The sequence below is a fragment of the Amblyraja radiata genome, chromosome 27, assembly GCF_010909765.2.
Source record: "Amblyraja radiata isolate CabotCenter1 chromosome 27, sAmbRad1.1.pri, whole genome shotgun sequence".
NCBI classification, from domain to species: Eukaryota; Metazoa; Chordata; class Chondrichthyes; order Rajiformes; family Rajidae; genus Amblyraja; species Amblyraja radiata.
In genome coordinates, this window is record NC_045982.1 from 26346095 (window position 1) to 26362884 (window position 16790).

The window sequence follows — 16790 nt, forward strand, 5'->3', positions numbered from 1 at the left end:
GGTTTCACAATCCTCAAACAAGTCCGAATCAATATTACATACAGAATGGAAGCTTAGGGTGTTGGAAGGAACTGGTTTAAACCGAAGATAGACACAAAAAGCTGGAGTAACTCAGCGGGACAGGCAGCATCTCTGGAGAGAAGGAATGGGTGACGTTTCGGGTCGAGACCCTTCTTCAGACTGATTAGAGCACAGGAACCGGCATAACATGATGCCAGTGTGCAGGGAGAGGAATCAAACGTTGGATGACAGAGGCTGTTGTCATTGTGGAGTTTGCACGTTCGCCCTGTAACTGCGTTGGTTTCCTCCGGGTGCTCCGGTTTCCTCCCACATCCCAAAATTGTTTGGGCTTGTAGGTAAATATCCTCTGTAAATTGCCCCTAGTGTGTGGGGTGTGGTGAGATAATAAAACACTCATGTGAACGGGTGATCGATGGTTGACGTGGGCTCGATGGGTCAAAGAGCTTGTTTCTTTGCTGTATCTTTCATCATCTCAATGATTTAATGACACTACTGTTCCTAGATTAAGTTTGCGTCTAGCACTCCAGGCAAGGCCCCATAGCAGAAGCATCCACGTGGCGGGGCTGGAAACTGGAAGTATCCTGAGCTAATTCTGCTACCACCATCATCTATTGCGACATGATGGCTTCCACTGATTGTCGCCGGAAGCTTGCGTCCTTTTCAGGACGGGCGATGACAGCGAGGTCAACATTTGTAACAAGATGGACACAAAGAGAAGAAGATTCCAGGCAGGACAGAATGAAGATTGCACCAACCCAGGACTAGATTGGATAGCAGTCATTATAGAATACTGTTCCAACTCCCAGTCACCGTACATTTATTCACATCAATTTATCTATATATTTATTTTATTTATTTGAAACAGACCATTCAGCCCACCAAGTCCACAATGGCCAATGATCACCCGTTCTCACCAGTTCTATGTTGTCCCCTTTCTCATCCACTCCCTACACACTAGGGGCGATTCACAGAGGGCAATTAACCTACAAACCCACACATCTTTGGGATGTGGGAAGAAACTGGAGCACCCGGAGAAAACCCACGTGGCCACAGGGAGAACGTGCAAACTCCACACAGACAGCAGCCGAGGTGAGGATTGAACCTGGGTCTCTGGCAGCTGCGACACTGCAACTGATCTTCCCATCTCACTAGCTTCCCATCCATCCGTTTGGATGTTGCAGGCAGAGCTGGCCCCATGTAGGCTGAGCTTTGAGCCGGCCAGGGTGGGGAGGTTGTGCCTCTGATCTGATCCACCGCTGAGCCAGGCTGGCATCAACCTGCTGGGCACCGTCTCCTCCCCAGCCCAGTAGCGGTGCCCGTCCTCAGCCTGGCAGCGACTGCTGCAGTGGAGAGTACCGAGTTATTTAGGGCCACCACTGACCTGGAAACATAACGTCTGATGAGGTAACATACCCTCGTCTGGTAGTATGCGAGTGAGTGGTTGCAGCATAGCAACCAGACACATACATGCACATGCTCCCACTGCTTATTAGTATTCAAGATAGAGCTTTGCACAAGCTGCTGGATGACAGCTACAGCAGAGAGGAGAGGAGCGAGAGGGAGGGAGTAAAGACTAACAGAGGATGCTCTGCAGCTGGTTGTGACAGGACCCAACACAGATAGGAAAGACTGATAGGGCTGGCAATGCAACGACAGGCTGGCTCTCCATCGCTGAAGCTGCTTTGAGACCCGTCGGAGTTGCTGTTTGCTCATGCATCCGGCAATGGCCAACTGACTCTAGCGAGAGAGGGAATGAAAATACAGGCAGCCTGGAGGAGAGTCAGCTCGAGGTTCTGCGCTTAGCAATGGAGTGAACGGCAAGTTTGCAGTTGGATCTTTGGGGTTGGCTCTGCATTCAACAGGAGATTTGGCGGCGTGCATTGCACGGCTCCCACAGCTGTCCCTCGACCTCCTCACCCGAACTACCAACCAACACTGTCCTGTGAGTATCCATTCCTTCAGCAGACCTCTTTACCTGTCTGTATGGGGTTGCAGAGCTTGTATGCGTGAGGGCATCATCTGCTCGCTCTCAGTGTGTATGTCTGTGTCTGTTTACGTGCATCTATGTATTACCAACTGTGTGCTCGATGTATGTGTGTGTGTGTGCGTGTATCTATCTACTCCTGCCCCTGTAATTGTGAATATACACGTCTTTAAGTCCAGGTGCAATTCTGTTTGTGTTTATGCGGTGATAAGATCTTTAAACTATCAGGAGAGTGGGATAAGAGGTTTAAAGCCGGGATACCTGTAAAAGCTGTGGACAGGGAAACAGTTGCTGGCAGGGAGTGAGTTGGATGAAAATTAATAATCAGAAAGCTTTAAAAAAAAAAGGTTTCAGTGAATGAGGCGACATCAGGATAAAGGAAAATAAAGGAAAACGGCTCCTTATCTAAATGCATAAACCATTTATATTAAGGTAAAGGGATTAACAGCATGTTTGCCGTTCCAAAGACTTAATTGCAAAATAAGCATGATTGAGAAGGGAAGTATTCGGGATATCAGGCTCTAAAGGGGCAGGCAGAATAAAGGAGAGAAGGTGAGAAAAGATGGGAGAAAGAGGCCAGATAAAAAAAGATCTTAGCTCAGAAAATCCAGATGCAGACTGAGTTTGGCTGTCACCGAGAAACTGAGAGTTAGGAAATATTGTCAGTTTAAAGGACTCCGTGCTAAAGCTGTGGGTGCAGGAGAGGATAACATTGGAAAGTGCAGCTACATGTAATAATTAAATAATCACGGAGACCTCAATTTTCATGCGGATTAAATAAGATAAACAAGCAGTGATGTGTAGACATGAAGCAGCGCATCCAAGATCGTTCCTGAAACCAGTGTTTCAATAACATGTCTCGGACGTCGATTATTTCTTGAATCTCTTGAATCTTGAATCTTGAATCAGATCCAGTATTTGCACAAGGATTTGGGCGTTATTTTTGGTTTATTATTGTCACGTGTGCTGAGACACAGTGAAAAACATTTGCGGGCTATCCAGTCAAATCATACTATAGAGATCGATATAGGAAACTGCAGTTGCTGGTTTACAAAATAGACACAAAGTGCTGGAGTAACTCAGCGGGTGAAGGAGCATCTCTGGAGAACATGGAGCGGTGAAGTTTGGGGTCAGGACGGTGGGGAAGAACGGTGGATGAGAGGAATGGGAGGACAAAGCCTGTCAGGTAATATATAGGAAGGAACTGCCGATGGCAGTTTAAACCGAAGATAGACATAAAGAGCTGGAGTATCTCAGTGGGACAGGCAGCATCTCTGGAGAGAACTAATGGGTGGCGTTTGGGGTCCGAGGAAGGGTCTCGACCCGAAGCGTCTTCCGTTCTTTCTCTCCGGAGATGCTGCCTGTCCTGCTGAGTTACTCCAGCATGTTGTGCCTATCTCCTCAGGTAATAGGTTGGTACAGGTGAGGGGTGGGGGGTTGATAGGCTGATGGTGGACAATGGCCAGAGATGAAAAGACAAAATAAGTGGATCAAAAGGTTTCGTTCAGCTTAGAGATACAGGGGGAAACAAGCCCATCGAGTCCTTCCGACCAGCGACCACCCCCATACACTAGTTATATCCTACACACCAGGGACAGCAGCCGTTAACTTACAAACCTGCATGTCTTTGGAATGTGGGAGGAAACCCGAGCACCCGGGAAAAACCCGCAGGGTCACAGGGAGAACGTGAAAATTCCGTTTAGACAGCACTCAGCCAGGATCGAACCCAGGTCTCTGGCACTATAAGGCACCAGCTCTACTGCTGAGCCACTGTGCTGCCCTAAAGAGTATTGACAATTGTGAAGCTAGAGAAAGGAATGTAGATGGAAGGGGAAACATAGGCAAGTCCACGTTGGGCACGGGAGACGGGTGGGGGGGGGGGGGGGGGGGGGGGGGGGGTAAGGGAGAGGGGGAGGGTTTTGTGGTTACCTAAAAATGTTGATATCATGGGGTTGTAAGCTACCCAAGGCTAATATGAGGTGCTGCTAATATGAGAGTTTGTGTGTGGCCTCACACTGGCAATGGAAGAGGCTCAGGCCAAAAAAGCCTGAATGGGAATGGGCAAGGGTGTTAAATTGATTAGCAACTGGGAGATCCAGTAGTCCTTGGAGGACGAAGCACGTGTTCAGCGAAATGGTCGCCAACTCTGCGCTTGGTCTCGCCATTTACATGAGGCTACATCGGGAACACTAGACGAGGTTAGATGAGGTGCACGTGAACCTCTGTCTCGCCTGGAAGGAATGCTGGGGGCCCTGATGGAGGTGGTATAGGGACAGGACGATTGCAGGGGAAAGTACCTGGGGAGCAGGTTGTTTGGGCAGGAATGAATGAGTGAATCAAGGAGTTGTGGAGGGGGCGGTCTTGGTAAAAGACGGATAGGGGTGGGGATGGGAAGATGTGACTGGTAGTGGGATCTTGTTAAGGGGTGATGGAAATGTCGGAGGATGATGTGTTGGAAGTGGAGGTTGGTTGGGTGAAAGGTGAGGTACAGGGTGACTCTATCCTTGGAAGGGGACGTGGGAGCAGAACTACGGAACACAAAGGAGACGCGATTGAGGGGTGTCCCACTATGCAAAGCCTCATCTTGGGAGCAGATGCAGCAGAGACGGACATTTGAGAGCAGGGGATAACAATAGACAATAGACAATAGGTGCAGGAGTAGGCCATTTGGTCCTTCGAGCCAGCACCGCCATTCAATGTGATCATGGCTGATCATCCCCAACCAGTACCCCATTCCTGCCTTCTCCCCATATCCCCTGACAGCTATTTTTAAGAGCCCTATCTAGCTCTCTCTTGAAAGCATCCAGAGAACCGGCCTCCACCGCCCTCTGAGGCAGAGAACTCCACAGAATTCTTTGCAAAAGGCAGGGTGGGAAAAGGTTTAGTCCAAATAATTGTGGGAGTCCATACGTTTGTAGTATACATGAGTCGATAGTCTGTCCCCTGTGATGGAGACAGTGAGATCAAGACAGTGAGAGGTGTCAGAGATAGTGCAATTGTATATGGTGGCAGCGTGGGTTTGTGGTAAAATTAATAAAGTCACTGAGTTCTGCACGGGTGCAGGAGGCAGCTCCAATACCGTCATCAATGTGGTGGAGAAATAGTTGGGGGGATTGGTGGGGAGTGTTAGTAGAGGGAAATTGGTTGGATCTCTGTTCAGGGAACAACCATAGGGCCTTGACACCTTCCTGGTGGGGTTTTGATGCTTTTGCCGGATGGGAGAGGGGAGAAGAGGGAATGACTATAGTGTGAGTGATCTTTGATTATGTTTGGCTGCTTTCCTGAGGCAGTATGAGGTGTAGATGGTGTCAATGGTGGGGAGACTATTATTTGCGATGGACTGGGCTACATGCATAACTCTCTGCAATTTCTGGCGGGCTTTGGCTGAGCTGTTGCCAAACCAAGCTGTGATGCAATCCAATAGTATGCTTTTTATGGTGATTCGTCAGAGGAAGTTGGTAAGTGTTATTGGAGACATGCCTAACTAATGTCCTTAGTCTTCTGAGATTCTGAAAGTAGATTGTGAAAACGTACTAAATGATAAAGACTGGCAAATGGTTAAAGTTATAACATCATTCACAGTTAATATCCATTTTTGAGAAGAAAAATTGAAATATAGGTCATTTACGGCCAGCAAGAGAAATTAAAGATATCTTAATATTGTGGCCAAAATGATGTCCAAAAAAGAGATCAGCCTGAAAATTATTAAGAGGTTGGCTCCGCAAAAGGCAGCCAAAAATGGTATTGAGAGATTGTAATACATTATGTGAAAAGAAAGAGATTAGTTAAAACAAATGTAGGTCCCTTGCAGTCAGAAACGGGTGAGTTGATCATGGGGAACAAGGATATGGCGGACCAATTGAATAACTACTTTGGTTCCGTCTTCACTAAGGAAGACATAAATAATCTGCCGGAAATAGCAGGGGACCGCGGGTCAAAGGAGTTGGAGGAATTGAGTGAAATCCAGGTTAGCCGGGAAGTGGTGTTGGGTAAATTGAATGGATTAAAGGCCGATAAATCCCCAGGGCCAGATAGGCTGCATCCCAGAGTACTTAAGGAAGTAGCTCCAGAAATAGTGGATGCATTAGTAATAATCTTTCAAAACTCTTTAGATTCTGGAGTAGTTCCTGAGGATTGGCGGGTAGCAAACGTAACCCCACTTTTTAAGAAGGGAGGGAGAGAGAAAACGGGGAATTACAGACCAGTTAGTCTAACATCGGTAGTGGGAAAACTGCTAGAGTCAGTTATTAAAGATGGGATAGCAGCACATTTGGAAAGTGGTGAAATCATTGGACAAAGTCAGCATGGATTTACAAAAGGTAAATCATGTCTGACGAATCTTATAGAATTTTTCGAGGATGTAACTAGTAGCGTGGATAGGGGAGAACCAGTGGATGTGGTGTATCTGGACTTCCAGAAGGCTTTCGACAAGGTCCCACATAAGAGATTAGTTTACAAACTTAAAGCACACGGCATTGGGGGTTCAGTATTGATGTGGATAGAGAACTGGCTGGCAAACAGGAAGCAAAGAGTAGGAGTAAACGAGTCCTTTTCACAATGGCAGGCAGTGACTAGTGGGGTACCGCAAGGCTCAGTGCTGGGACCCCAGCTATTTACAATATATATTAATGATCTGGATGAGGGAATTGAAGGCAATATCTCCAAGTTTGCGGATGACACTAAGCTGGGGGGCAGTGTTAGCTGTGAGGAGGATGCTAGGAGACTGCAAGGTGACTTGGATAGGCTGGGTGAGTGGGCAAATGTTTGGCAGATGCAGTATAGTGTGGATAAATGTGAGGTTATCCATTTTGGTGGCAAAAACAGGAAAGCAGACTATTATCTAAATGGTGGCCGACTAGGAAAAGGGGAGATGCAGCGAGACCTGGGTGTCATGGTACACCAGTCATTGAAAGTGGGCATGCAGGTGCAGCAGGCAGTGAAGAAAGCGAATGGTATGTTAGCTTTCATAGCAAAAGGATTTGAGTATAGGAGCAGGGAGGTTCTACTGCAGTTGTACAGGGTCTTGGTGAGACCACACCTGGAGTATTGTGTACAGTTTTGGTCTCCAAATCTGAGGAAGGACATTATTGCCATAGAGGGAGTGCAGAGAAGGTTCACCAGACTGATTCCTGGGATGTCAGGACTGTCTTATGAAGAAAGACTGGATAGACTTGGTTTATACTCTCTAGAATTTAAGAGATTGAGAGGGGATCTTATAGAAACTTACAAAATTCTTAAGGGGTTGGACAGGCTAGATGCAGGAAGATTGCTCCCGATGTTGGGGAAGTCCAGGACAAGGGGTCACAGCTTAAGGATAAGGGGGAAATCCTTTAAAACCGAGATGAGAAGAACTTTTTTCACACAGAGAGTGGTGAATCTCTGGAACTCCCTGCCACAGAGGGTAGTCGAGGCCAGTTCATTGGCTATATTTAAGAGGGAGTTAGATGTGGCCCTTGTGGCTAAGGGGATCAGAGGGTATGGAGAGAAGGCAGGTACGGGATACTGAGTTGGATGATCAGCCATGATCATATTGAATGGCGGTGCAGGCTCGAAGGGCCGAATGGCCTACTCCTGCACCTAATTTCTATGTTTCTATGTTTCTATCAAGAGACTTGAAAAAATGGAAAAAAATTCTTACATTTGGACCTGAGGAGAAACAGACGGGCTTCTCTGCCCATGCTGGACTGTTCCAGAGTTGGTGGGCACCGGACTACACGGTGCCAGTATCCTGTTCCGTAAGTTAGAAATTCCTCACTCCTTGGGGTGGCACACAGCAGCAGAGACCCGGTCGAATCCAGACCTTAGGTGCTGACTGTGAGGAGTTTGCACGTTCTCCCTGTGACCATATTGGTTTCCTCCGTTGCTCCAGTTTCCCACCAACATCTCAAAGATGTGTGAGCTTGTCGGGTGAGTGGCCTCTGTGAACAGTCTGGGAGTGGTTGCGAAAGTGCCCCTGGTGTGCCAAAACTGGATACAGAAGTGGGATAGACCTAAGTGAAGTGGCCTGAAGCAAACACCATGCAGTTTGCTGGAGAACATCTCACTTCCGTTACACCACGAGTTGTTATCTCCTTTCCACAGAAGGACACAGTGGGAGCGCTGAGTTCTGGGCTGGAGCTCAGAATTCCACCACTCATGTAGCAAAGTTCGAGGAGAACCGTTGAGGAGCAGAGGGGGCAAGCACGAGAGCAGCAGGTGCCTGAGGAATGAACTGAGGGATTGGTTGCACCTTTTAGATTCAATATTTAAAGTTTCATTTTGTCAGATCTGTTGGTGACCAGGATCAAACCCGGGTCTCTGCCGCTGTAAGGCAACAACTCTAGCACTGTGCTACTGTGCCACCCCAAAGTAGCAGATCTACACCCCGCTCTATGATGCAGTGAATTTAACTTGCTATAAGTTAGATTGAGGGGGGATAAGAAGATTGAGGGGGATCTTATAGAAACTTACAAAATTCTTAAGGGGTTGGACAGGCTAGATGCAGGAAGATTATTCCCGATGTTTAAGAAGGAACTGCAGATGCTGGAAAATCGAAGGTACACAAAAAAGCTGGAGAAACTGGAGTTTCTCCAGATTATTCCCGATGTTGGGGAAGTCCAGAACAAGGGATCACAGTTTAAGAATAAGGGGGACATCTTTTAGGACTGAGATGAGAAAATCATTTTTTACAGAGAGAGTGGTGAATCTGTGGAATTCTCTGCCACAGAAGGTAGTTGAGGCCAGTTCATTGGCTATATTTAAGAGGGAGTTAGATGTGGCCCTTGTGGCTAAAGGGATCAGGGGGTATGGAGAGAAGGCAGGTACAGGATGCTGAGTTAGATGATTAGCCATGATCATATTGAATGGCAGTGCAAGCTCGAAGGGCCGAATGGCCTACTCCTGCACCTATTTTCTATGTTTCTATGTTTCTATAGCGTCTTACCTCTGAGGGTTGTCTTTATTTTGTAGCATCTGGGCATGGACAGCCATGGGCATAACGATTCTCTTCACCAAACACGCAAGAGCTTTATCTCTGTTACCACAATGTGGCTGTCTGTGTCTTTCTGTGATTGTGTATCTGTCCATGACGTTTGGTCTACACGTGGTCTATGTGCTGATGTCTCTATGTGGCCATGTCTCAGTGACTCGGTATGTATCTCCGATTTTATTCTGCTTCAAAACATTACTCACCATTTTATTTTGTTTGGTAAAATGTAATGCATTTCATTTTGATAATATATGCATTGGAGAATATAAGCGCTTTAAGTGAAACGTAATCCTTTCTGATGTGCCTGTAGTAGAGCTGCCTCTGTGGATGGTTACTTTGATCAATCAACATAACTTTGATTCAATTTTTAGCAAGTGATTCTAAGACAAATGTTTAAAAGTGATGCATGGCAGTAAAGTGTGCAAATGTCTGCAGCAGTCACAAATAGCAGGAATATGAGTCTGATTGATAGCAGTCGCTTGTGAAGCTACATATGACAAAAGTGTACAGCAATGTAGAACAGTAACTTGACAATAATATGAAAGAATCATCACCTTGTCCCTTGTTTGTACCTTAATCATCATCAGCACACATTTAAAGTCGCAAATGATTGTGGTTCTGGTGGGTCCTGCCTGTGGGTCTGGTATGTCCCTCATGTGTGTGACATCTTCTAACATGGGGAGACGGGTGCATGGACATCCACCACACGGTCCCTGATAGAGACAGAGTCTCCATCAGTCTGAAGAAGGGTTTCGGCCCGAAACGTTGCCTATTTCCTACGCTCCATAGATGCTGCTGCACCCGCTGAGTTTCTCTAGCACTTTTGTCTACCCTGATAGAGACAGACTCAGGTCCAGCAGCATGGACTCCACCACAGTTGGGAGTCTGTCCCTGCTACAGCCTTCTTCCACCTTCTCAGCCGTTGTGGTGCTCCACCCGCCGGCCAGACACTATCCTCCACCTGTTCCACCGCTGATGGGTCACCCTTTGATGGGGACCTCCCTCTCGACCAGCCCGCCATGGGTGACCCTGCCATGAGCACAGCTCCAAATGGCTTCATCTCAGGGTCTTAGTTTCATGCAAGCTTCTCCACCAAGGCACGGTGTTGACCTTCGGAGAGTCTATGATTACAACACGTGATAATATATGGTTAGAATATACAGTAATCTTGGACAATAATTTGTGACAATAGGTTAGTACAGAGATACAGCGTGGAAACAGGCCCTTCGCCCCACCAAGTCCACACCCACCAGCAAACCCCGTACATTAACACTATCCTACACCACATGACTGACTGAACTTTATAGCCTTCCATCACAGTGAAGATTGCTGTGGTGGATGCTTATGTTAAATTCTATTGTGTATTGTGTTCTTTTTAATTGTATGGCTGCATGGCAACTCATCTCACTCTACCTTCATTGGTGCATGTGACAAATAAATGTGAATCTTGAATCTTGAACCTTGAACCTTGAACACTAGGGTCAATTTGCACATTCACCAAGCCAATCAACATACATATCTGTACGTCTTTGGAGTGGGAGGAAACCGAAGATCTCGGAGAAAACCCACACGGTCACAGGGACAAACTCCGTACAGACAGCACCCGTAGTCGGGATTGAACACAGGTCTCCGGCGCTGCAAGCACTGTAAGGCAGCAACTCTACCGCTGTGCCACCGTGGCGCGCCATCGTATAATATGATTAAAAATAGGCAGTGATCTGTTCGTAATGATACGCAATGGAAATACAGTGTAACCTGTAACAATATTTTCTGATGGAAATATGCGAGAGGGAATTTACTATAATCTGTGACAATAACATGTCACAGAAAAACGCAGTAATCTGCAGTGACTGTATTCAAGGGTGATAGGCAGCAGAGACGCAGAGTAATCTGTGCCGGTAAAGTGTGACAGTAATATCAGGTAGTTACGTGTGATCATAGGATCTTTGTGCGGTGACAGTAATTTATGACAGCTGTCCACGAATATAATATGCAGCCTGATAGTTTTACAGCAATTTGGGACGTAACAAGTGACAAAAACAGATTGCTGTAAAATACTGTCATCCTCCTAGTTGGTAAATGGGCTCCTCTGGGAGACTGGTGGATGAGATTGAGTCAGCGTTTAGCACTCACCTGACTGAGAACACTTTCCCATCTGACAGTGAATGAACATACGCTGTGTAATCTAGTTAATTGCTAAATTATAAGATTCTTTATAACTGGTTAAAGTTTGGATATGTAGCTCCAGTATTCTCTTTAGTCTTTGTTAATCCTCCGAGAGACTCATCATTTTTTCGAAAGGGTTGATACAATAGAGATGTGGATTAAATGAAGACAACTTTGGAAGAGATAAGGGTGATATGGTACAGATATTATTCTAAGCACGTACGGTTACATTTCAGAATGCCCCACAGTATGAACGCCGTTTTACTAAACCTACAGATGAACTGCATCTAGCATGCTGAGGACAGGCGCCAGTTCTTGGACACCCCCTCATACCTACCGCTTGAGCATGGCCCCGCAGACTAACAGCATCTTACGAAATTCCTTGTGTCTAAACTAAGATTGTTACAGTCAAAGAGTTAGACAGTACAGAAAGAGACCCTTCCTTCAACCCACAGAGATGGTGCAAGCATCCACCACCTGTTTACACTGAGTTTTTAAGAAGGAACTGCAGATGCTGGAAAATCGAAGGTAGACAAAAGTGCTGGAGAAACTCAGCAGGTGCAGCAGCATCTATGGAGCGAAGGAAATAGGCAACGTTTCGGCCCGAAACGTTGCCTATTTCCTTCGCTCCATAAATGCTGCTGCACCCGCTGAGTTTCTCCAGCACTTTTGTCTACCTGTTTACACTGATCCTACTCTGATCCCCTTTTGTTCTCCCTGCATTTCCATCAGAGCCATTCCCTTCACGAGCCAGGTCTTAGTTTGTCAGGCCGCGGGGGACAAGCATGGGGCAGCATGGCGGCTTCCCTCCACCAGACCGCGGCCCGCCGGGAGCTATCCTGAATATTCATTCCCTCCACTACCTTGGAGGGATGTAGTTTTATTACAGAACTTGTAATCAACCTTCCTATTGGAAAGTTTCCTCCAATTTAGAGCAGCAGGATCTTCAAGGCCGCTTCTAAAGAGAGAGGTAAATCTGAATAAGGAAGGTGGGATCGTTAGGAACTGAAGACACAAGGAACTGCTGATGCCGGAATCTTGCATAGAACACTAAGTGCTGGAGTAATTCAATGGGTCAGGCAGCATTTCTGGATTACATGGATAGTGAAGATTTTGGGTCAGAACTCTTTTGTGTCTGAAGAAGGGTCTCCATCCGAAACATCGGCCATCCATTTCGCCCAAAGATGCTTCCTGACCCGCTGAGTTACTCCAACACTGTGTTCAGTTTAGGAACCGAGTTTGGACAGCAATTGAAAGGAAGTTTTGTGGAAAAGGAACAAAAATGTCTGGCCGGGCTTAATGATTGACGTCGCATGCATCGGGCTTGGAAATGGGTGAGAAACCGAAAGTACAGAAAGATGTGATCAGGTCACACCACACTCACACCTAAAGGGTGTTTCAGAGAATTTTGGATGCAGCAATCAGAATCCATTTAGATTTTCAGCAAAGTAATGGAAGGGAGCAAAGATGGGCCAGATGTGGAAATTCTAAAAGGGGAAAAAGACAATATAAATAGTCTGAGAAGTGACTTAGTAATGCCCCTGTCCCACTTAGGAAACCTGAACGGAAACCTCTGGAGACTTTACGCTCCACCCAAGGTTTCCGTGCAGTTCCCAGAGGTTTTTGTCAGTCTCCCTACCTGCTTCCACTACCTGCAACCTCCGGCAACCACCTGCAACCTCCGGGAACCGCACGGAATCCTTGGGTGGGGCGCAAAGTCTCCAGAGGATTCCGTTCAGGTTTCCTAAGTGGGACAGGGGACAGCTGTTTTAATGTAATTAAGTCTCACAACAGTGAAGGCATTCTGGATGAGGTAAAAGTAGAAAGCCCGGAGATGTTCATCAGGTCAGGCAGCATCTGTGGAGAGAGAACCAGGGAAGATTCTGTCAGAAGTGGAGAGGTTACAAAATGAACACCTTTTCAGTGACAAGTGTAGGAGGGAGCGATTGATCAAACTAAAGGGCAGGTCTGTGTCTGAGCGGAGACCAGGAGAAGTTGGCGGTGGTGGTGACTGGTTGAAGATGGGGGGTGAAGGCATGTCTGGAGATGGCAGAACTTGAAGAAAATGAATGCATCTGAAATTACCTGGAGAGGAATAAAACACTGAAAAGGAAATCAATAGATGGGGCCATTCACATGAAAGGTTTTCAAGTCAAAAGTGTTTAATTGCCATATGTACCGACAACGATGAAATTCTTACTTGCAGCAGCTCAACAGGCCCGTAAACACAATACATACAGATGATATGTAATAATATTTTGAAAAATCTATGAAATAAAGCGATACTAATGTAAAGCCGGTCCTTAATGCAACCAAAGACAGTCCATAGAAGTTCATAGTTGAGGTTAGTGTTGGTTAATGTTGGTTAATGTTCAAGAGCCTGATGGTTGTTGGAAAGAAGCAGTTCTTGAACGTGGTGGTCAGTTTTCAGATTCCTGTATATTCTCCCTGATGATAGGAGGGAAATGAGAGCATGGCCAGGTTGGTGTGCGTCTTTGATGATATTTTTTGGAGGCAGCCCCTCCCATCGATTCCTTCAATGGTGGGGAGGTCAGTACCTGTGATAGACCAGGCAGTGTTCACCATTCTCTGTAATCCTCTTTGTTCCTGGGCTTTTAAGTTGCCAAACCAATTTGAGTGGATTATTGAGTGGCTTACAGCAAAGAAACAGGCCCTTTGGCCCACCAAGTCCCATGCACTAACTAACACTATCCTATACACTAGGAACAATTTACAATCTTACCTAAACCAATTAACCTACAAACCTGTATGGAACCGGAGCACCCAGAAAAACCCACGCGGTCACAGGGAAAACGCACAAACCCAGTACAGACAGCACCCATAGTCAGGATTGAACCCGGGTCTCGGGCACTGTAAGGCACAGCTACAGCACTGTGCCACCCCACTTGAAACAAAAAAGGCATTGGGACTGGACAACAGCCCACCTATAGTACTGGAGACCTGCACTGCAGAACTCGCAGCACTGCCGGCCAAACTGTTCCAAGCAGTTGCAGCACTGCGATCTAGCCAAGAGTGCGGCAGATTTCCCAGGATGGCACTGTTCACACAATGAAGCAAACATCTAACCTGGCTATAATAGACACAAAATATTGTAGTGAGGCAGCATCTCTGGAAAATATGGATAGGGCTTGTTTGGATCACGACCGTTCTTCAGACTGGTGGGGGGAGGTGGGGGGTGGGGGGGGAGGGTGGGGGTGGGGGGGGGAGGGTGGGGGGGGGGGGGGTGGGGGGGGAGGGCAGAGAGCTGGGAGGGGCAGGACAAAAGCTTAGCAGGTAATCAGTTAGTACAGGTGAGATGAATTTTGATAGGCAAGTGGTGACCAAAGGCTTGGGATGTAAAAAAAAGGTATGAGACAAAAGGATTCAGGAATCACTGGTCTCCAAATCTGAGGAAGGACATTATTGCCATAGAGGGAGTGCAGATAAGGTTCACCAGACTGATTCCTGGGATGTCAGGACTGTCTTATGAAGAAAGACTGGATAGACTTGGTTTATACTCTCTAGAATTTAGGAGATTGAGAGGGGATCTTATAGAAACTTACAAAATTCTTAAGGGGTTGGACAGGCTAGATGCAGGAAGATTGCTCCCGATGTTGGGGAAGTCCAGGACAAGGTCACAGCTTAAGGATAAGGGGGAAATCCTTTAAAACCGAGATGAGAAGAACTTTTTTCACACAGAGAGCGGTGAATCTCTGGAACTCCCTGCCACAGAGGGTAGTCGAGGCCAGTTCATTAGCTATATTTAAGAGGGAGTTAGATGTGGCCCTTGTGGCTAAGGGGATCAGAGGGTATGGAGAGAAGGCAGGTACGGGATACTGAGTTGGATGATCAGCCATGATCATATTGAATGGCGGTGCAGGCTCGAAGGGCCGAATGGCCTACTCCTGCACCTAATTTCTATGTTTCTATGTTTCTAAGAGTTGTGAATTGTGAAGCTAGAGGAAGGAATGTAGGTGGTCGAGAAGGCTAGGGGAGAAATAGGTGCAAGCCCAGGTGGGGCACAGGGGGCAGTGGGGTGGGAAAGGGGTGGGGGGGGGGGGGGGGGTGGGAAAGGGGGAGGGGAGGATATGGGGGCAGAAGGGAGAGGGGGACGGTCACGTAGTTACCTAAAATTGGAGATTTCAATGATCATTCCGTTAGGCTGGAAGCTATAAACAGGGATCAAACATCTCAAAGCAGGAAATCTTACCCTCCAGAGATGCTGCCTGACCCACTGATTTCTTCAGCACTTTGTGTTTGGCTCAAGGTTCCAGCTTCTGTAGTTCCCTGTGGTTCTGAGATTAAACTCGAACTGTGGACCCTGACAGCTGGGAGAGAGGGTGAGTAAGTGTTGTTGCAGGCGAGGGTGAGGACATGCCTGTACTGTCACGTGGCAGTGAGCTGGGATCTCAGAGACCGGTGTGAACACTGCCTTGAGAAACGCTGAACACTGTGAGAATCCCTGTGATTCAGTGGGGGAGCTGAACTGTGAAGTTGGGACTGGCGATGGTTGCTAAGGAAAGAGGTGTGGAAGCATGTTTTTGGTCAACTCTTTATCAAAGCGAGAAAGGAAAGAGAAAGCAGTGAGAACAAGCAAACAAGGACACGGGAGAGGCAGAAACCCCGTGTTACTGCAACGGAGGGAGGAGAGGATCGGTGCGGTGAGCGGGCTGGGGACTCACCGCCCGTCCTGGGGGTTCAAAGGTCGACTGCAGGACCTGCCCTGGGGCATGGAGGCTGAGGGAGGTGAGGGGTGAGCCGTGTTCGAGGATCGAGGTGTCGGCGCAGTGGGCCGCTGGTGTCCAGCAGCAGCCGGGCGATCACGTCGATTGGGCGCTGCTGGTCGGATGAGCACGTGGACAACACGTGGCCTGCAGCGGCAGAGCAGCAATGGAGGACACCGACAATATCGCCAGGCCGACCCCTGCAACTCCAGCCCAGTGCTGCCAACAGGACAATGGGCCTTTAAAGCCAAGATAAGACTCAGTATTTTTAAGAACTTAATACTTGAATAGTATAAGATGGTGCTGAAAATGTTTCTTGTACTGCCTCAGAACAGATCTACCATTTTTACGTAGATACAATTGCGCTTATGTTTGGTAAGATTTCACTGAATTGTAAGCAAAATAAATAATTTCATTGTTTAAGAAGGAACTGCAGATGCTGGAAAATCGAAGATAGACAAAAATGCTGGAAAAACTCAGCGGGTGAGGCAGCCTCTATGGAGCGAAGGAAATAGGCAACGTTTCGGCCCGAAACGTTGCCTATTTCCTTCGCTCCATAGATGCTGCCTCACCCAAATAATTTCATTGTACCCAGATATATTGGACAATAAACAACTATTAACTAGAAGTTGAAGGTTGGAGCTCCTGGAGGGGAAGGCGCAGTGACCTCAGCAGCAGCAAGTGCAAAGCAAAAGCTGCAGATGCCGAAAATCTGAAACAAAAGCAGAATATCTTCAAAACACTCAGTGGGTTCGGCAGTATGTGTGGAGAGAGAAACAAAGTTATTGTTTCATCAAAGACTCTTCATCAGAACTGCGGAAGAGAGAAAACAAGGTTGTTGCTATAGGTGAAAGATGATCGACGTGGACTCGGTGGGCCAAAGGGAGTCTGAAGAAGGATCTTGGCCTTTACTCCATATTAGTTACTT